The following is a 22,500-nucleotide window of genomic DNA, read 5'->3' as shown; positions in this document are numbered from 1 at the left end:
TGAGAAGCCTACAGCTTTACTCTTTGAGCTTTTTAGAGGTCTTTGTGTACCTGGGTGTATGTAGATCCCACTACACAGAGGAAATTTAATTTTCCTGAAATCGCATTTGTGCATAGATTTCTCTGAGGTAATTTCAAGAACTGAAGACGAGAAAGTCCTATTAAAGGACTACACAGAGGAGGTTTCTTCTGAAACAAAGTGAACACATTTACTATGAGAAAATTAGCCAGATGTCAAAAACAACAACAAAAAGAAAAGTTACATGATGACACGTCCTCAAGATGGCATGCTGCGATCCAGAATGGCTCTGACACTATCAGAGAAGATCCCCTCTGATGTCAGTACAGCAGAGTGCTGCTCAACAGTCTCTCTCAACAATGTCCTCTCTTCATTCAGGAAATTGTTCACTGACAGTTAGGCTATGATACAAAAGTTTCTTACAAAGATATAGAAAGGGGTTAGATGGAGGAATGGCAAGGTGAACCTTTTACACTGCATTTTCATACATAACACTGGGCTCATTCATGATTCATAAGATACACATGAGTGCTTTTTAATAATAGGGACTATTAACTGAATAGGAATGTCAGCAATACTTTTCTTCAACCCTTTGTTACAACCATGTAATAAATATGTAGTAATGGTCAGCATATATGGTATTACATTTACATGATGGTTGAAGTCCAGTGGTGAAACTCTGTCCTGTGGCTGTAGCTGGTAACTGACATTACAGCTCTCATAAAGTGTGGTGCCACCACAGCATAATAGTATATGACATCAAGCTGTTATAGCACAACTTTGCTATCACAACAATTACCAACAAATACAACATGTCACTGTTATGCCATGGTTATTGTCATGATGATGCCTGCAATAACATGACATGGGTCTGTCAATCATATTCTTATGACAATGGTGGCACTGAAATAGCCACATAAAATCAAAATAGTCAACACAGAAACAGAATAAAGTTGGAAGCACTCACTGTCTAAATAGTCAATGGCATCTTAAGCTACATTTTAATATTCTAAATATCAGCAGAACACATTTATACAAATTAAGCATAGTATGTGATGGATCTTGGTGTGCGGCCACATTAAAAAGCTAGTCATCAACAACACTTTTAACCAGGAATCAGCATTTCCTAAAATTGAAAAGCATCTCAATTTGTACTGAAAAATGCTCAAACCGAGATAGTATACTTTATCAAAAATAAATAAATGTCTAATAGTTATCCCTAAGAGCTTTATGTGTGGTTGGTGTATATTCATGGCTCCAGTTCTATGGCGATTTTGATCTAGGCTTTTTCTTTGGTAGTTAATACGTGAAGAAAAGTATAAAAACACAGAGGCTATTTATGTGTCTTTTCTTCGCTAAAAATAGTTGACATGTTTACATAAGGGTACAATGTAATGTAATGTCGTAATGCTTCCTGAGCAGGTATCTTCTGAGCAGGTAACACAGAAAGCAAAGCAGAGACAACACAAGTGATGGGGAACCCTTGAATGGCTTATTATGTGGCTATACAGTAAATCCTCATTTGTTGAAACATTTTTTCCCAACACAAGGAACCAGGGTTTGAACATACATATGCCTGTTTTCATATAGAGCCATGATTCTGTGCTGTGTTTTCTCATAACAGGTATCTACACATACAACACACAGCTATTCATTCTGAAGGGGAGACCAATGGCGATCTTTAGTTATAACATTTTGGAGACCAGACCAGACCTGTACTCATGGGAAAGGGGCCCCTTAATTGGAGTGTGCTCCCGTCAGGACTGATTGGCAAGCTGTCAGCACGTGACCAAGATGCACCCAGAAAAAAAAGAGAAGGGAGACTAGAGTGCATTGATCTGTGCCGCCATACACTCAGGATGGGCTACAAGAGTAGAGAGGGGCTTTCTGTAGCTCGAATCCATCTCCTTGGTGATTGGCCCATGTTCTAAAAAAATAAATAAATAAAAAAAACGACGAAAGGTATTGATCAAACCGCCAGTGTCTCCCAGGAGACAAAGATCCATAGCCTTCCTCTGTAAGGATCCAGAGTGATGAGCACTACTGGTGGAACAGCACCAGGTCGAGGGAAAAGCCGAGCACCAGCAAGGGCTTTGGCCATGTGCGATGTGCACCCAACACCAGGTACAGCCAGGGAGTGTGACCAACTGTGACAGGGGAGAGGGCTGACATTGATTTGTGTCCGCTTCAGTGGTGATCCCACACAAGATCAGACATTCCGTGGGTCTAAGTATAGAATCGAAGCACTGGCATCTCTCTCGCTATAGGGTCATGGTGAAGGTATAGACTATGTAATGTGCTTTTTATATGCGGTAGTAATGATTATACAACGTATATGTTTCTGGATATGGCACATTCCCTCATGGAGCTTTGTTTGACCCCTTTGGACACACGTGTTTAACCTAGTACTACTTGCAGCAACTACATGTGTAGAATCTATAACATTAGTTTTACATGGTAATACTAATGAGCTTAATGGGTGTAATTAGTCTCATTTAATGACTAAGTAGATTCCAAGTAATCTAATGGAGACCTCATTGAAGGACAACCTGTTAGCAGATCTTTGACAGGGAGGTCAAAGAGCTATGATGGGTCTCCCATGAAATTTTGACAATGTCACTGACTCCCATGAAGTCTCCTCAGATGCTATTTTACACAAATAGTTTTCATGCATTTATTTTATACTGCAAGGAATTCTATATGATGATTTGTATGACATATTATATATTAATAACACAGACACATTTACCTAAATTTAGACCTCAACCCAAGATCAAGATCACCAATTAAGATTCCCTACTGGCATAGGCTAATATGAAAATAGCTAAGCACATATATTTTCTCCACTGTTTAGAATCTTTAGAGTATTTTGTTTAGGGTAGGTTACTCAAAATATAACATTCTCAACTCACAGAAAGGTTAGAAGAGCTGTTTTACCACATACAGAGATGCTCAAGTAATTGGGTGAAGGTTTTGTTAATGTGTTTTCAATGTTTGTTATATGTTTTCGATGTCACAAATAGGAATTTGAAGTGCTATAGTATACTATAGAAGTATAATAATCATAGAGTTCAAATGTGAATGGTTTATATTGCAGTAGAGGTGTGTTTGTCTGAATGACCTGGTTGCTGCAATAGTGGCACCTGGGAAAGAGTAAACACACATTACTTGTCTGTATCTCGTCCTCTGTGTATTTTGCCACATTGTTTACCTATACCATATGAAATTTTTTTAATTTAATTTGGAAAAAAAGTCAATTGTAAGTCAACATTATAACAATCCTTCCTATACTTTATGAAGTCAATCTATTCCGGTAGCTTCAAATCAGAGGGTGTGTTCAACTTCTTTCTGCATTGCACAGATCAAGCTGAATGTGATGCATGTTTGTATAGTTAACATGCATCATGTTCTGCCAGATATACGCAGCGGCGCTGCAAGAACTTGAACTCTAAATACTGAATACTGACTTCACTGTCCTTAACCTCTCTGTATACTTTCAAAGTTTACATTACTTCGATTTGTCTGTAGGGACCCTCTCCACACGACAGCATAAGGCTGTTTTGAGTGTTGAGTTCTCAGTGGTTTTAAAATAGTGATTTATTTTGATGTGGCTCAATGCGCTATAAGCCATTTCGTTACAAAACAAGAGTCTATCTCAATACTCCTCCAATTAACGTAATTTGCTCCCAAATGAAAGTTTGAACTCATTATCATCAATAAATAGACCCTGGATTGCTATTACGCCTATTCCTGTAAGGTTTCGATGTGTTACCCAAAACTGTCATAGCTATTTATGACCGCCGCGCAGCGAAGCGAAAAAAGTCAGATTTTTTTCTTCTTTTCTTTTTCGCATACACAAATTTCCGTCAATGATTCCCGGGACACTGAAAGACCGGGGTACACGAAACTTGGTGGGCATGTAACCCCACATGGATAGCATGGAACCATCGTTTTTCGTTTTGATCTGTAGCCCCCCCGCTGGACTGGACCCCCCAAAAGGAGGGTAGGGCAGACACAGTTTTCTGTGAATATCTCGAGAACCGTAGGGTTTAGGAGGACCATTTTTTTTTGTATGTTGATCTCAAGGGGCCATGTCAACCCATTCCATAACCACTAATTTCATGTATAGCGCCACCTAGTTAAACACAAAAAAGTAAAAAGGAGGTGTTGTAATTGAAGGTATCTGTGACCTAACATAGTCAAAACTGCACGAAATTGGAAGTGTAGGATCATTATGACACCCTCTGTATGCACGCCAAGTTTTGTGGAATTCCGTTCATGGGGGGCCACACAATAAATTAATTTATGTTACTATACACCAACTGGCCTGTAGGTGGCCGGAGACAGTTTTCTGTGAATATCTCGAGAACCGTAGGGCCTAGGAGGTCCACCTTTTTTATGTATGTTGGTCTTAAGGGGGCACGTCAACCCATCCCATTACCACTTATTTCATGTATAGCGCCACCTAGTTAAAACTTAAAAAGCAAAAAATTAGGTGTTTTCACCACAAAATCTCTGGCTGTCAAGGTCAAAACTGCACAAAATTAAAATTGTATGATCATTATGACACCCTCCGAATGCATGCCAAGTTTTGTGTACTTTCGTTCAAAATAATTTATGTGTACATTTAGTGACGTACACCAACAAGGATTCCCGGGACACTGAAAGACCGGGGTACACAAAACTTGGTGGGCATGTACCCCCACATGGATAGCATGGAACCGTCATTTTTCGTTTTGATCTGTAGCCCCCCCGCTGGACTGGACCCCCCGAAAGGAGGGTAGGGCAGACACAGTTCTCTGTGAATATCTTGAGAACTGTAGGGCCTAGGATGACCATTTTTTTCCCGTATGTTTGCCTCCAGGGGTCATGTTAACCCATTTCATGTGCACACATGTGCACAAACAGATACACACACACACACACACATACATTCACAGTAATCATACGTATGACACATACACAGTAGACATATGTACGCTTGCATGCACAGGCACACACACAAGCACGCACACACACACACACACACACACACACACACACACACACACTCACACACACACACACCCACACATAACACACACATAACACAAACAATCAAGAATTTCTCAGAATTATGAACAGGCAAGATGGAGGTGGGGTTGTATAAAATTAATTTTACATGTAAAATCTATGAACTAATCATGTTTTGGTACTTGTTGTCTAGCAGATACCAGTGAGAATTGAGTGTGGATAATTCAATTTAGTGAGACAGTTAGAATCATATAGGCCTTTCAGCGTGATTTCTTTTTGTGGAAAAAATGTGCTGGACTGGGCGGCGGTCATATTTTGTACCGCTCTGCGGTACATCTAGTTACTATACCATCTGTAAGTCATCCGTTCATAAGATTGGTCTGGACATGTGCACTTACTGTCATGATAACCTACATTTATGTTGGCTTACATTTTGTGCATCATGTAATAAAAAGAAGAAAAAAACAATCTAAATTAATATTATTTATTTACGACAATGTTGTGACAATATTATGCCACACTATGCTATGACCATGTTATGAAAAACTTTAGCAACAATGTTGCAACAATTTTTTGCAGCAATTACTGCAACATACAAATGCGACATACAAATAACAACAATACAATAGTTAAATTAAACAGTAAACAATTTAAAAAGTTCGTAAGACTACATTAAGGAGAATGGCAATAATAAACAACAATGTCAATTCAATCAATAGCCTAATGAAAAATGTTGCGACAAACATTGTGACAATGTTGCAATATCCTGGCACACTTTTATGACAATGTTTTAATAAACTTTTGCGAATAAGCTTTTTCATATAGTGATAAATGTTTACAACAAATTTGTGAAAAACCTTTTTTGCAACAATGTTGCAACAAACTCCCTGACCATTTAGGAAATGTTGTAAAATATCGAAGAAGCTGTGGAATGTTTACATAGTAAACTGTATGTTTATTTTGTCCCCCATGCCTGTTTCATTCATCCCGACCAGGAGGTATGAATGAACATAGGCACGTTCACCCTTTTGTTGAAATAATTCCTAAATGGTTTTGTTCAGAGCTGAAAATGCTATGGTATTTGACAGAAGAAAGATAAAGGGTTGCTAGTGACCTTTTTGTAAATAATGCTTAATTCAAAAGTGTTTGAATCATCCCAGCATTCCCTTATGGTAGGATAGTGTTGTCTCATTTCCAAGGGGAATATTTTCACTCCATGTCTTGCCATTCAGTTTCGAGGGACAAGGGCTAGGGAAAGGGGAAGAGGAAGGGGTAAACCAGAGAATTGGGATTGGGCCTTAATCTACCAAAGATTGCAATACCCACTCGACATCAGATGACAAAAGTGTTTAGGGCAAAACATCTGCATTTCAGACTTCTTCCTCACCAAGAGAGTTTAACGGGTGCGGTTATTTAAAATGTCCATGTTTATTTTCCATAGGATCTCCTTATATGGGTAAAGATGACAGCTTATTGAAGGCGAACTTCAGAGGTCTTGATTTCAGGTTGTCAACTTCTCTATATAGATGCCTGCTACACCATTGAATGCATTTGTTATGGCTGCACAAATGAATAGACCAATTAAAGTGAAGGCAAAATGGTAAGCAAACAACCTACCTTAATTATAAACAAGCTAGCTAATTGCTATATTAAGCTAGGGTAACCTGTGTTGTACTCCCTGCTCAGTTCAGTCACCAGTCTTGGATCGAACCCATGAACTTTCAGCATCTAAGATTGGGAGGTGACTGTGCTCAGTTTTGTCACTAGCATGTCTCTTAAGGTGTAAGGAAAGAGGGAGTTGTTTACTTACTCCACAGGAGTTTATGGCTGGCTACGCTACGCTAGCTTGCAAGTCTAGTTAAGCTTAAGTTAGCTATAGGCCTACCATGGTTTGAGTAGAATTGATGAGCAGCTTAAATTACATTGTAGATATTGCTACTATTGGTAGGTATTGCTAGCTTGTTCGGATTTTGTAGCTTTAAATATTTACATTAAATATTCTTATTTGTCTTTGTTTAATTTATTAATTGTAGGATTTTAATAAATTCCATGCCAATGTAATTATTCAAAAGTCTGATCCATTCTTATGAATTCAATGTAATGTAATTGTTTGAAGGACTGGTCCTTTCTTATGAATTCTATTTTTAATGTAACTTGAAATACTGATCCAAGATTGTTTTTATTAAAACATATATTTTGCCACTGTCATGTCAATTCTACCCCAGCATTACAAATCCCAAGTCAACCCCTCTCTATGACCCACACTTCTCAAGGCCTACTCTAAGTATTTGGCCTGTTTATGCAGATATGACATTATTATGACCGCCGCGCAGCAAAGCGGCGGTCATATAGGTTTAGTCAGATTTTTTTTTTCTTTTTCACATCACAGGCCAATTTTCTGTCAAGGATCCCCGGGACACTGAAAGACTGGGGTGCACAAAACTTGGTGGGCATGTAGCCCCACGAGGATAGCATGGAACCATCGTTTTGATCTGTAGCCCCCCCCCCCCCCCCGCTGGACTGGACCCTCCGAAAGGTAGGGCGGACACAGTTTTCTGTGAATATCTCGAGAACCGTAGGGTTTAGGAGGACCACCTTTTTTTGTATGTTGATCTTAAGGGGCCATGTCAACCCATTCCATAACCACTCATTTCATGTATAGCGCCACCAAGTTAAAAACGAAAAAGTTAAAATGAGGTGTTGTAATCACAGGTATCTGTGACTTAACATGGTCAAAACTGCACGAAATTGGAAGTGTATGATCATTATGACACCCTCTGAATGCACGCCAAGTTTCGTGAAATTCCGTTCATGGGGGGCCATACAATAAATTAATTTATACTGTACACCAACTGGCCTGTAGGTGGCCAGACACAGTTTTCTGTGAATATCTCGAGAACCGTAGGGCTAGGAGGACCACCTTTTTTTTATATGTTGGTCTTAAGGGGCCATGTCAACCCATCCCATTACCACTCAATTCATGTATAGCGCCACCTAGTTAAAAATTAAAAAGCAAAAAATTAATTAGGTGTTGTAATCACAATATCTCTGGCTGACATGGTCAAAACGGCACAAAATTGAAAGTGTAGGATCATTATGACACCCTCTGAAAGCATGCCAAGTTTTGTCGACTTTTGTTCATGGGGGGCCATACAATAAATTAATTTATGTGTACATTTAGTGACCATACACCAACAGAGTTTTCTGTGAATATCTTGAGAACCGTAGGGCCTAGGATGACCATTTTTTTGCGTATGTTTGCCTCCAGGGGTCATGTTAACCAATTCCATATGCAAACTGTGCATAAATAGATATTCACACACACACACAAACATTGCATAAATGTGCATAAATAGATATTCACACACACACACAAACATTCACAGTAATCATACGTATGACACATACACACACAGTAGACATATGTATGCATGCATGCACATGCACACACACAGGCACACCCACAAGCACATGCACACACGCACACACACACGCACACACACACACACACACACATACACGTACACGCACACATGCACACAATTCAACAATTTCTCAGAATTATGAACAGGCAAGATGGGGTGGGGTTGTATAAAATGTATTTTACATGTGAAATCTATGAACTAATCATGTTTTGGTACTTGTTGTCTAGCAGATACCAGTGACAATTGAGTGTGCATAATGCAATTCAGTGAGACAGTTAGAATCATATATGCCTTTCACCTTTTGTTTTTAGCCAGCATCCAGACCAGCAAATTCAATTTGACAAGCGTGACTTATTTTTGTGGAAAAAATGTGCTGGACTGGGCGGTGGTCATATTTTGTACCGATCTGCGGTACATCTAGTCTTATTTGTGTCCTGTCCCTGTGAGGAAGACACAGGTGATGTCAAGGGATCAGAGAATATAATTGACCATGGGTGTCTCCTGCTTTTAGGACTGTTACCATGGTCTTATAAAGGAATGACATTGTGATATATGTTAGTGGTCAGTGACCTATTAAAACAAAGTCGCATAATTCAAAGTCTGTAAAACTGGGTGATGGTTCGGACAAGTTCTAGTGTAGGAGTATGGAATGAAACACACACCATATAGCTCCTACATGATCTTTTATTTGCCAAAGTAATGTTTCAAGCCCGGAAGCTCTTTTTCCAAACTGGAACTAGTGGTAACACTTTCTATGAAGGTTGTATTTATAATGCCCTATGAATGCATTCATAATGTTTTATAAAGTGTCTATAAAGCATTGTAATGCTCATTATTACCATCTATATGTATTCACAAGTCGTCATAACCAACTTCATGATACATTATGACAGCTAATTATGAATGATTATAATTTTAATCTGAATAATGCATTATAAATATGTCAAGATCTGCCTACTCACTTGTCACTTTTATGATGCATCATAACTACTTTGCTTTGCTAAATGCGTATAGTGATGCATACAGAGTTTTGACTTCTAGTGTAGTCCTATATATCTATAGCTATAAGTATATGTAATAAAGTTATAATCATTTATACATCTCCCTATAGCACACAATTATAAACAGCTATGCAATATCACAAGTGTTATTTGTCAGCTCTAAGTAAAGTGACAAGAATATGACCCTATTATTAAGAGATATAAGTTTACTGAGTAATTAAAGGGTGCAATGAACTAAGTACCAAGTCTAGCATCTTTACCCCATATGCACAATATTATAAATTACTATGTTAATGTCATAGGTGTTATTTGTCAGCTTTAGGTAAAGTAGAGCAAATGAGGTGTTGTTATAAATAGATATAAGGTTATTATAAACAAATATGAGGCACAATGAAATGAGAGCATGGACAGTAAAGACAAAAGGAATGCATTTAGTTCACTTTATTTTCATTTAAACCAACACACATAATCAGACTGATTATCAATGCACTGAGCACATTACACAAACACAATGAGACAGGCCAAAAAAAGTGGCACGGCATGGTCCTATATTTTGTGGTGGTGATTATTATTGGAATAAAACTCACAATGCCACTGAAATCTATCTTGGGTCATTATGAAAGATCGTTCGAATCAAAATAGAGCTTTGGTTTAAATGAAAATAAAGTGAACTAAATGCATTCCTTTTGTTTTTACTTTCCAGGCTCTCATTTCATTGTAGGATAATAGGGTCATATTCTTGTCACTTTACTTAGAGCTGACAAATAACACTTATGATATTGCATAGCTGTTTATAATTGTGTGCTATAGGAAGATGTATAAATTATTATAACTTTATTACGTATACTTATAGCTATATATAGGACTACAGTAGAAGTCAAAACTCTGTATGTATCACTATACTCATTTATCAAAGCAAAGTAGTTATGATGCATCATAAAACTGACAAGTGAGTAGGCAGATCTTGACATATTTATAATTCATTATTCAGATCAAAATTATAATCATTCATAATTAGCTGTCATAATGCATCATGAAGTTGGTTATGACGACTTGTGAATACATATAGATGGTAATAATGAGCATTACAATGCTTTATAGACACTTTATAAAACATTATGAATGCATTCATAGGGTGTTATAAATACAACCTTCATAGAAAGTGTTACCGAACTAGTTATAGTGATCTACCGAAGCCAGTTTACTTTCAAGTAGGGTGGACATGACCAATCATCATTACCTGTGAACCAATGTGTGAAAATTTTGATCATTACCAAATTCGACAATAATAAACAAGTTATAAAACAGGTTGATAAGCTTGGCAAGATGCCGAGTTTTATAAATATTTCAATGCCATTGCTTTAAAGAGATTGAAGTCACATGTGTGTTGCAGGATTAAAAAAATAATGAACTAAGCGATTGTACTTAGTTATAATCACATTGTGATATCTAAAACTGGGAGAAAAGTCTAGTGAATTAACTCGATACTAATGCAGTCCTCATATTGAAGTTCCAAGATTGCACATTATTACACATATCCATACGCTTATTCCACTTTGTCTTATTACAAGAACTCTTACGAAGAACTATTTTATGGTGATGACACTTCCGACACTAGATATTGAACCTCATCAAAAAGGAAATTATTTACGAAGCCAGTGGCATATTGACACATAATCTTGAATAATATTGTCAGACTTTATGCTTCTAAGATTCTAACTTTCCTGTCTGATAACCTTTTTGCTTAACTATGGGGGCTTATGCATTGTTTTGTTAGATATAATGACCACAAGCCAAACAGCAATTGACTTATGGAGTGCATTCCCTAACCTTTGTAGCCTACAAGATGTTTTAATCTGTACAGATTGTGTATAGGATGTAACTTTGTCTGATAGTTATAGTGAGAAAGATAGTATGAACTGTACATGAGTTCTCTAAACTGAAGAAATTAATTTACTGTAGCAGTTAAATTTCCAATCTGGATTGCTGCCATAATGTAATCACAAAACCATCCAATAACAGAAGCTTAATACTAGATTGCAGTTGTCACTGTAAAGTCTCTTAGAGCTCTTAGAAATGTGGATTAGATACACGGCACTACCACCAGTCTGAAAGAGGAAAAACAAGTCAGTAAACATAATCAGTGTTAATCAAGATTCTGGTAAACTTAAATCTGTAGGTGTAGTCTTTGAAATCAACATTTACAAATAGTATGGTGAAGGAAGAAGAGGCAAAAGCAGAGATAAAACTTTTTGCAGCCTTTTCCACAACTGCACATTACTGCGAGAGGATACCATCAGACGGAAGGAGCAAGGGAACACAGAGGAGAGGAAAAGAGAGGAGAGGAGAAGAGAGAAGAGAAGGGGAGGGTGTGTGTGTGTGTGTGTGTGTGTGCGTGCGTGCGTGAGAGTGAGCGAGGGAGAGGGAGGTGGGGAGATGCATTCTGCAGTGTCTGCTTTTGTCTCTTTCTCTCACTAGATGCTGCTAGCTTTCCCCTTTTGCTCCTGTTGCCGAGTTGAGTTCTTTTGACCATAGAAATATAATGACCAGAATTTCTGGGCTCTGGTGCAGTGGCGTCGCCGTTGCGCTGACAGTCACTGAATAAGAAACTGCCTCCTCAAGTGATGCAGAATTTCTTCTCATTCTGAAAAAATATTTCATATCGATCCATAGGAGACTCTTAGGCTGCGTAGTTCAAAAGATTAAAAGAAAACCAAAAGAAAATCCATTGAAAAAAAATAATGAAATGTAAAAGAGGAGAAGAACATGATGTTAAAATATGGTATAAAATATGGCATAATATGGTATAATTCTTGTGCACTTTATTAGTTTTAACTCATATAAGTTTTGACAACCTCTCCGTATAACAGAAAAGCGGAAAAAACTCTAGAGAGTGTACCACAGATCTATTTTTATCAGATAGACTATAAACTGTCAGTATAGCACACCCCTAATGGCCTGGGAGAGTATCAGTGCTCTGGAAAAACGAAGGGAGGGAGGGAGCGAGAGAGGGAGGGAGAGAGGGATCGACGTGGAGGGAAGGGGGGGTGGTGGTTGGTTGGTTGGTGGAGTTTTTCTCTCTGTAGTCTCTCTCTCCACCTCATGGTGTGAAATGGGAGCAGTAAGAAATGTGAATGCAGGCTGTGGAACTGGTGCAGCTACACGGTTAATGAGGTTCAGCGCGTGGCACGTACTCTCGCCGCATTCGGCACACAAACGAGCGAGTCGTCAACAAGCACAGATATGCCGCATACAGACCTGCACAGAAATGATGTTGGTGCACGCAGGAACACACACAAACAAGCTCACTATCTCTCTCTCTCTCTCTCTCTCTCTCTCTCTCTGGCTCCCTCACTCACAAGTTATATTATTACAAATTCTTGCATTTATAATTGTTCTGTCTATATTCCCTTCTCAAAGGAATATATTAAAATATTTCACAGCCAGTAGTAAGAATGTGTTTTACTTGACTCCTTCTATTTGAATGTATCCCTGTTATAGACAAATGCACAAAGTAGATTCAAGTAAACTTTGCACATGTTTTTTGTTTTATTTTCTTAGGCGTTGTTTTGTATTTGCATTGTTTAACACCTATATCAAAGAACAGACCAAACATGACTTTTCAGAATATGTAACTTCAGTAAATAATGTTAAGATACTTTTTCATATAGAATATGAATCAGACTGGGTCATCCATCAGTAGGAAAAAAACCGTGATGGACAGAGCGAAAAAAAGAGAGGGATAGAGGGAGTTAGGCCGTCGCTTGTTTTAATCTGGTGTTCTGGGTAAATCTCATAGCCATCTGGACCATGTGGAGACTCAGTCACGTCAGGACCTCTCTTTCACTCCTCTATCCCCCATTCTTTCACATTCCCTTCTGTTTTCTTTCTCTCTCTCTCTCTCCTTTGCCCCTTTTCCCCCTCTTCCTACCTGAGTTGGGGCAGCCGTGGCCTACTGGTTAGCACTTCGGACTTGTAACCGGAGGGTTGCCGGTTCGAATCCCGACCAGTAGGCACGGCTGAAGTGCCCTTGAGCAAGGCCCCTAACCCCTCACTGCTCCCCGAGCGCCGCTGTTGTTGCAGGCAGCTCACTGCGCCGGGATTAGTGTGTGTTCACTGTGTGCTGAGTGTGTTTCACTAATTCACGGATTGGGATAAATGCAGAGACCAAATTTCCCTCACGGGATCAAAAGAGTATATATACTTATACTTAGTTCTCTTTCCCTCATTCTGTTGCCTGTGCCCGCTGGGTGTCTCTCTTCAGGGCACAGGTGGCATGGCGTGCCGTATGCGTGGGAGCCGCCTTTTGTGGATTGTGAAGTGACGCTGGCTTGTGATAAGCCTCTCAGCTAGGCCCCTGTGCTTCACTCCTGTCAGATCCTGCTAATGGTTACCATGGCAGTCATTCATATTTAAGATGGGTTTGTGAAACACACACACACACACACATGCTCACACATACACAGACACACACACGCACACACACACACACACACACACACACACACACACACACACACACACACATACACACATACACAGACACTCACACACGCACACATGCGCACAAACACACACTCAACCATGCACACACACACACACACACACACACACACACACACACACACACACACACACACATACACACACACACATACACAGACACACACACGCACCCTCACACTCACACTCACACTCACACACACACACACACACACACACACACACACTCACTCATGCACACACACACACACACACACACACACACACACACACACACACACACACACACATACACACACACACACACACACATTACCACCACCATCAGCACCCTATCTGCTGGTTGGCATGTCAGATGTTTGTACTGCATCATAGTGAAATGAGTGCATCTTAAAGGCAATGCATGTCTGAGGCAGTGATTGCACATCTTGGAGACGTCTTGGCTGGTGCTGGTGTACAGGCATCAGGAAGGCCTTGGGGAGACAGGCTGGCTGACCCTCTTCACCAGAACATGACTTTGTTCAGAGGAGACCAATCACTCATAAAGCTTGATCATTTTTAATCATGGCACGGTGTTGAGTTATCCAAGAATGTGAGCACCATGCATACATAAGTGATAACTCTGTCAGTGATAACTCTGTCAGTGATACACTGTCATGGGTGGGTGGCTCCAGGTAATGGTGCATGAGAGGAAAGTCCATCATGGGGCTTCCCAGTGACCAAGATTATTAAGAGAATATAAGCAATGTCATTCCCTTAGATTTAATACCTCCAAAATGTGTTGATTTCATCCAAATGTAATATGTTATTGTACTTCACCTATCTATCGACCATAAATAATAATGCTACTAAACTTACATTGAGTCCTAAAGCTACTTTAGTTCTTATTCCACAGCTATAGGTGGTGTTGACAAAACATGCAACACCTTACCATCACTTAGGTTCTTGCTTAAAATGTATTATCACTTTTATAACAGCACTTAAAAAAAGCTTCCTATGATTCGAACCAAATAGGATTAAGTTTTGATTTCCATATAAAGACTGGACTTTAATTTCACCAGTCAGGTGTAAGGCCCACTGATATTATGCCTGAGGGTCGTTAGTTCCAGAAGTGTGCATTTGAAGTTAAATCCAGTGGTTAATGGTATTAAACCAGATTCTAAATATAATTAATTTATAATTTATTTATCAAATCAAATAGAATTTGGAGCAGTGAGTTACAGCCATTAGTGTCACTGTTATATGTAATTATTTTCTGTAATTACACAGATATACATGGGTCTTCAATATATAAAGGTTCCACTTATGACTGCATGACCATTACTTAACCCCAGTGAATAACCATTTGGTTGTTAATAAAGCTCTCTGGCTAACAAAAGTTTTTTAGTGGAAAAGGTTATATTAAAAAAATAATGCATGTGGTTGTTCCAACAATGGTAACACATCTCATGACAGCTGCAGCCCCCTTTAGTGTTTTAGTCAAGGTTGAGACAGAGGTCCCCCAATCACTGTAGCATTTATTACTCAATAACATTATAATAATGACTTCATCATTGCTGTTACAATGACAATAAATTAGAGACCAGCCAGCTATTGCATATTGTTTTGGTATATGTTATTTCCCTTCTGTTATCAATCATTGACCTACTTCGGTAACTAAGCTCATCAGCCAATCAAAGGCATGATAGTAGTCATGAGAAGACAGAGTGAGGTGAGGAGTGAAAGTGGTCTTAATTATTTATGACTTGGGACATGCCTTTCTTCTTCCTCCTCACTGTGAGACGCAGAGAAAAAGAAGTAAATATCTCAGACATGAATGTTTCATGAGTATTCTATTGCTTCTCCATGGCTGCTTGGAGTATCAAGCTTACACTCAGAATGTGCTGCAGAAGTTTGATAGAATTTGAATAGATCTTCTCTTTCTTCCTTTTTCAAGTCTTTTCTGTGATTTTTAATTGTTAGGGTTTTTGGTGTTGCAATGAATATCAGAGTGATTGAAAAATCGTTAACCTGAGATAAGAAAAACTGTTGCAGTCCTCAAAATATGTGGTTGTTTCTGATGAGACCATGAGTGCATGGCCAAGAATAACTTTTTTTTTGTTACATGTGATTTTATAATTAATCACTGTTTAGAATGCTTTAGTTTTCCTGTTTTAGATTTACATTATTCAAGAGATTCAATTAGCATCACACTGTAACACCTTATTTCAAAACTGTATCCGTGGTAACTCGTTACACATTATACTGTATTGTGTTATTACCATGCTATAAAAGTCTCTCTCTCTCTTTCTCTCTCTCTCTGTGTGTGTGTGTGTGTGTGTGTAATTAGGAGAAAAAGAGGCCATGTACCAAGATGTTTGTCGGTATCAACAACAAAAGTACTGAATTTGGTTTGGGAGAGTATAGATGATACATGTACTAACATGTACCACTGATAGATACCAGTGAGTGGAAGGAAAACCAAATGCCAAAAGAAAGGAAGGTTCTGCAAATGATGGAGGGCGAAGTGGATGAAAATGAGAGATCTATATCCTGTTCTTTACAAACTTTGTTAATTTCTCCTGGTTTTCATGCCCTCCCTTTGTCATTAGGGACAGTTAAAGGTATACTTTGCAGTTTCAGGTATTTGTACAGCTCCCCTAGAGTCGCAATTTATATATTTTACCCTGCCATTGTAAATAGCCTACTGTTCGTGGCTTGTTCCCCCTGTACATGATGAAAATGCTTTTATTGTGGAGGCGAAGGATTAACAATAGGCAAAAAGTATCTCCAAAGAGCTATATCTACTGACAAGGTAATGTCATGGGTCGACTATTCTTGAAGTTGCATGACTGGTTCTCTCGTTAGCGACTCGCTATGCTCTATGGCTATGCTAGGTGAACGATTCCCCCATCACAAGTTTGTTTACCATTAAATTGGCTTCGTAAAGGTTATATTAAGGTGAAAATCTTGCATAGTGTACCTTTAAGGTGATGGATGTGATAGCTTTTGTGAGTTGAGTTGAAAAGTAGAGTTGACCTGATGGTAATCTGGGGTCTGTGATTTGAGGAATTGTAGGCTACAATGTCTAACAACAACAGGCCCACTGAATACCTTTCTCTTACCCTCCCAGTAAGAAGGAAGTTCACAGATGAATCTCAGCTCTAATTCACTGGCACATTGGTGTTTCTTACTTCTTTGTTGTAAACATGTATTGGATGTCTCAAATAGGAGATTCTGGATGGCCATGCCCATTTGTACAGCTTGATAAGATGGAGGTCTGGATGACAAGATCCAGCATGGTCCCCATTCAGCACCACTCTTTACCTCTATCTAGACCCACAGTTCACTTCGTTTGAAAGAGCACAGAACCAGAAACTAATCACTGAAACAGAATGAAGATTTTAGGACAGAGGACACATATGTGGCCAGTGTCTTCACACAGTTGACAACAAAATAAACAAACTATGGATGTGTGATATACATATTATGCCAACATTAAATGTCATTTTTTCTCATTCAGTTTCAGTTCAAATACACATATCCTATGTATATTGCATTCAGCCGTGTTTAACATTGACTGATGACAAAACTGGTACACTGAGGTCAAAAGAGACCAAAAACAGAAAAGAGGTAAGAGTTGGTCAACACAGCATAAACTTAATAAATGCACACTACACAGCTAAACCACAAATGTCATTGTGAATTCAGATAATAAAAACAAACATTAAAATACAACTTTGAATGCATATAATGTTTTATAAAGCAGTATTAGAAGAAAGGCCTGAAAGTTTGAGCTCAGCATTTTAAGTAAATCTCCTTAAGATTCATCTCTCATTTCATCCAGTCCCTTGCCACCCTCACATACCACTTTGCAACTTTATCCATTCCCAGACTGACATAAGTGTTTATTCTGCACTGCAACATTTATCTTAGTTATAGAGGTTAGATAGCTGCTCCTCAGGTGAACAACCATACAAATCCTTGTAAGCCTAAATCCCCAAATGGTTCACTTGTAGTTTGCAAACCAATTTAAAGTTGTGAGAGCGGGTAAAAATCGTCTATTGGCTTTTATTCAGCATAAAACCATAGCTGTTTGTTAGTTAGGCAGATATGTAGAGCTTGGACTGCCGGGGGGGAAACTGACAACAGAAATCAACAACAAAACAATTATAAAATTTAGATCTCCTTATCTGATCATTGTCCTATTTGTGTAAACTAAAAATATAGACAATGTTTGTGAAAGTTTAGAGGAATTTAAAATTGTGATTCAATGTCATGTGTAGGGTGGGCCACAGGGGGCCACAAGAGTTAATTCTTCGACATAACATATCAACATTTAACGTAAATTCTATGTGAAACAAGATTTGAAAATGAATGTCTTTTTTGATAATAAACTGTGCAGGTTAGTAATTTCAGTGATACCAAAGAAATGATTGTGCTCAAGTGCTAGTATAAGTGTTGGTACTCCAAGGTGTAATCAGTTTGCAGTTTACATAATAATGACTACATGGAGTGATGATTGTTTAAATTTGTAGTTTTCAGCAGAAAGGGATAATGAAGAAATGTGTAGAACAAGTATAACCCCTGATCTCCATAGGAACATTATGATGATGGAAGGAGTGATGAGGGAAAGAGAGAGAGAGTGGCAAAGAAGGAGGGAGTAAAAAAAAAGAAATGAGAGGATCTTGAAATTGTGCGCTAATAAAATTCGAGGTCATTTACATCTGAGATGGGATTGAGTGGCAGGCGTTGCCATGGCGACATTCCCACGGGTCTCCAAACGCTCTGCACTGGCTGACAGCAGCTAAGGGAAAGGAAGAGCAAGATCGCAAGAGGGAGAGAGAGAGAGGGGAGAGAGGAGAGGTGGAGACAGAAAGGTTGATGAATGGGAACGCGTAACTTACAAAGAAAAAGGACAGCAGAGAGAAGACGGAGAAAAGAGAGGAGAGGAGCATCGAAGTGGACAAAGAGTGCGGCTAGACGAAGACAACACAAGATGGGAGACCAGCCAGGAGTGAGAACGTGAGACTTGAGACACAGGGAAGAGGGACAGATGCAGACAGGGCACACGGCGAAGCCTTCAATTTTTAATCAGCATGCATCACGAGGCATGCGCCTCCGTAGGAGGGACTTAATAATGGACAATTAAACACGACTGAGACCCCAAACGCGTCCAGACACACAGCCTCGCATCCCTGCTCCTGCGTCCCACTCTCTCACTCACCCAGCCAACAGCACCCTGTCACTTTGGCATGGCCAAGCCTGTCTGTCTGTGCTAGCCAAATCATACAAGGGGGGGAAAGTTGTTTTACTTTTTGTTAACTGGAAGATACAAGCAAATGTGATGTCAGACCTGTGTTACACTAACCACAATGCTCTCTATACTTGGCACTATGAATCACACCAGTTTATATACTGTAAAGTATTTACCGTAGTAGGTTTGCCTGTTACAATACTTTGTTTCAATACTTTGAAAACCGTAGATGCTGTCGCCACACTTCAAGTCCAGACCTAGTAGCAGCTGTCTTGCAGCATCCTCTATGGAACTTTGGATTGCTAGTGAGTTCAGTTCTGCTATGAGGACAATTAAAAAGCTGCAGATGTGGCCAGACCTGTAAGCTCCACCGCCTGGTTCAGGGTTTTGGGGTTCGTACTGAGTCAGAGTTGAGATTTTTTCCCCCTGAGGACCCCTACTAAGTCTGAAAATGCAGATTCAAGAAGCGACATGCTGATGGAATTATTATCCTTTAACTACAAGAGAGGTCACTTTTAATCTGACAAAATCTCAATTAGTAAGAGCAACACCCAAGAAAGCACAGATCTGTGAACTGAGCTGGATTTTGTACAGGCTCTACACACCAGCGTCTGCAGGGCTCTTAAGCACACTTAAAAGCTTTAAACCTCATCAACACAAGGAGAGCACAGCAATATATATCAGTGAATAGCAGCAGCCACAAATAATGATAATATGTATCTGTACCAAGGCCATTTCGGGCTGTCACTGCACTTTTCTGCAATTTCCTCTTGGGCTCACGACCAACTCATACGAAGCACTATAAGTCTACACCATAAAGCTACAGCCATGTAAAAGCCCCATACTGTTATATCCTTAAATGTAAAGTTGACAAGGGATGCTGTAGCTGCCTACTATAGTATTTATTTCCCATTGAATGTGGAGGCAGTCTGCCAAAACCTCATAAGACAATGGGCTCCATCATCTTTTAACACCATCTGTCACCGAGAGGAGTGTGACCACAAATGGGCTGGAAAAGAAAGGAGGATCTCAAGTTGGGTGTTTGGAAGAAGAAGGGGAAAAGATAGAGGGAACAGAGAAAAAGAGGAGGACAACTAGATGACAACATGGCAGAAAGATAAGAGGCAGGAGATCATGGCAGGAGAAAGAGGAGGAGGAAGAAAGACAGGGAGAGAGGAGATAAGAAAAGGAGTGAAAGGGTAGAACACGATGGAGGAGGAGAGCAGAGCAGAGATTTACTCCTTGTCCTCAGTCCCATGGAGATCCGGGGGGTACGCATGTTAGAAATCCCCTTTCACCAAATCAAATTCCAGCCTTGTCCAACAAGCGGAGTTAATACCAGAGTTGATGTGTTAATTAGGAGGGACACTGGGTAATGAGGAAGGCAGGGAGCAGGGGGCTGAGGGGGCCCTGAGGGGTCAGCTCACGGCATAGAGTAGCCCAGACCTTGCATATAGTCTAATCAGGTGACCTCCCATTCCCCTTTCCTAGTGCAGGACACCGGAAGTGTCAGGATTAATAGCTGGACTTGTCTCCGACTATGATGCCAAAGGGGAGTGTTCATCTAAGACCGCTGTGGTGCTTTAGCTAACTGCTGTAGTAATTTGCTGTATATTTTATTAAAATACATATATACCACTGCATACATGAAGAAAATGTTTTGACTATTTAAATCAATCTGGTTTTAAAGTGGCCTAATGTTAATAAACCTGAGGACTTGACTCTGGTACTTACCAGATGTTACCTACTCTCCATGGTCCGTACTGGACATTTATTTATTTTTTATTTATGTATTCATTAATTTATTTGGCTAACGCTTTTATCCAAAGTGTCTTACAGATGTCAGTTATTACAGTCTCCCTGGAGAAACTTAAGTGCCTTGCTCAAAAGGCACAACGGTGGTGGCAGGGAATCGAACCCAAAAACTTTCCTGGCTATTGGCAATGCTGGAGAGGTTGATTCTGCAGGTCTTGGCAGCTCTGGGCATGATGGCTATTCTCCATGAAACGTTCCCTGAGCGTATGTTTGAACACCTGGAATAGAACACAAGCTCTTTCCTGAGTCATGAAGCAAGTCAATGGCATTGAAATGAGCAACTGATGAATCAGTGTCAGCAACAGGAAGGCATGCATGATTAACGCATGGAGAATTGTGTTGCATTGCTTGGCTCTGTGGATAGTTTTTTTCAGTTTTTTAGTTTCAGTATGTTGAGGTGTGGCAACTCTTTGGGAGGATATACAAGTCATCTAAAAAAAGCTACCGGTAATATTATAAAAGAAAAACGTGTTGAAAAGGGTGGACATTTTGCTTGTATTACTTAGAGAACAAGAACCTGAAAAAAGACAAAGTGCAAATACCTGGCACCAGTTTATTCAAGTTAAATACACTTGACAGTGTTATTTTGGTTCAGCCACTGTAGATATGTGACATCACCCCTATGTAGGCTACTTGCTGGAGGATACGAAACCTGAGAAGGTTTCTGTTGTTCTGATTTCTGCAGTTCAAACAAGGGACATTTCCCTACTGTTCAACCACTTGAATATTACTGCTAAAAACAAACAGATTTGTTCTCTGGATAAAAAGAGAGACTACAACAATACTAACAAAACAATTGATGTTAACAATGAATCTCATAGTGTGTACACACCAATAATGACACAACACCAACGGCCTGTTTGATTCCAGGTAGACCTGTTGAAAAGTTCTGTGTGCCAAGTACTTTGCTTGATTAAAGAGACCACTATGTTTTAAGTGAATGTCTCTCCTACATATGATTCACGACATGTATGAATCATTTGTTGGCAAAATTTCACCATCAGAAGGAGATGGGTCCTATTTTTTAACAGTTTTTTAACGGTTTAAGTCTGAAGCACGATTTGCATGATCGTTTAAGGCGTGTCTGAATCAAAATATGCTATCATGATAATGGTAAAAATGGTCTCTGCGTCAGATGCATAGTTCAAAAGGGTTGTTTAGTGTTTCTTAATTAGGGATTGGTGTGTTTTAGGCGTACCATCTATTTAACCAATGAGAATGACAGCTGCCATTCTCTTTAAGAGCAAGGAACGCAAAATCATCTTTCATATATTCTAGATTCATTAGATATCAAGTGAAATATTTCCAGCCATTTTTTGGTTTTAATCTTGATGATTACAGCTTACAGCTCATGAAAAGCTAAAATCAGTATCTCAAAATACTAGAATAAAGAGGTCATAATACAGACATTTTGACCTTTTGACCCTTTTCTAATCTGACTAATTTGACTAATCTAAAGTAGTTAATTTATGGTCGGGCTAATTTTGCA

Source organism: Alosa pseudoharengus, unplaced genomic scaffold (genome assembly GCF_046254945.1).
Source record: "Alosa pseudoharengus isolate Yale_2024_CS ecotype anadromous, Long Island Sound unplaced genomic scaffold, YU_APseudo_1.1 YU_APseudo_1.1_scf_14, whole genome shotgun sequence".
Taxonomy (NCBI): Eukaryota; Metazoa; Chordata; class Actinopteri; order Clupeiformes; family Clupeidae; genus Alosa; species Alosa pseudoharengus.
This window is presented reverse-complemented; position numbering follows the sequence as displayed.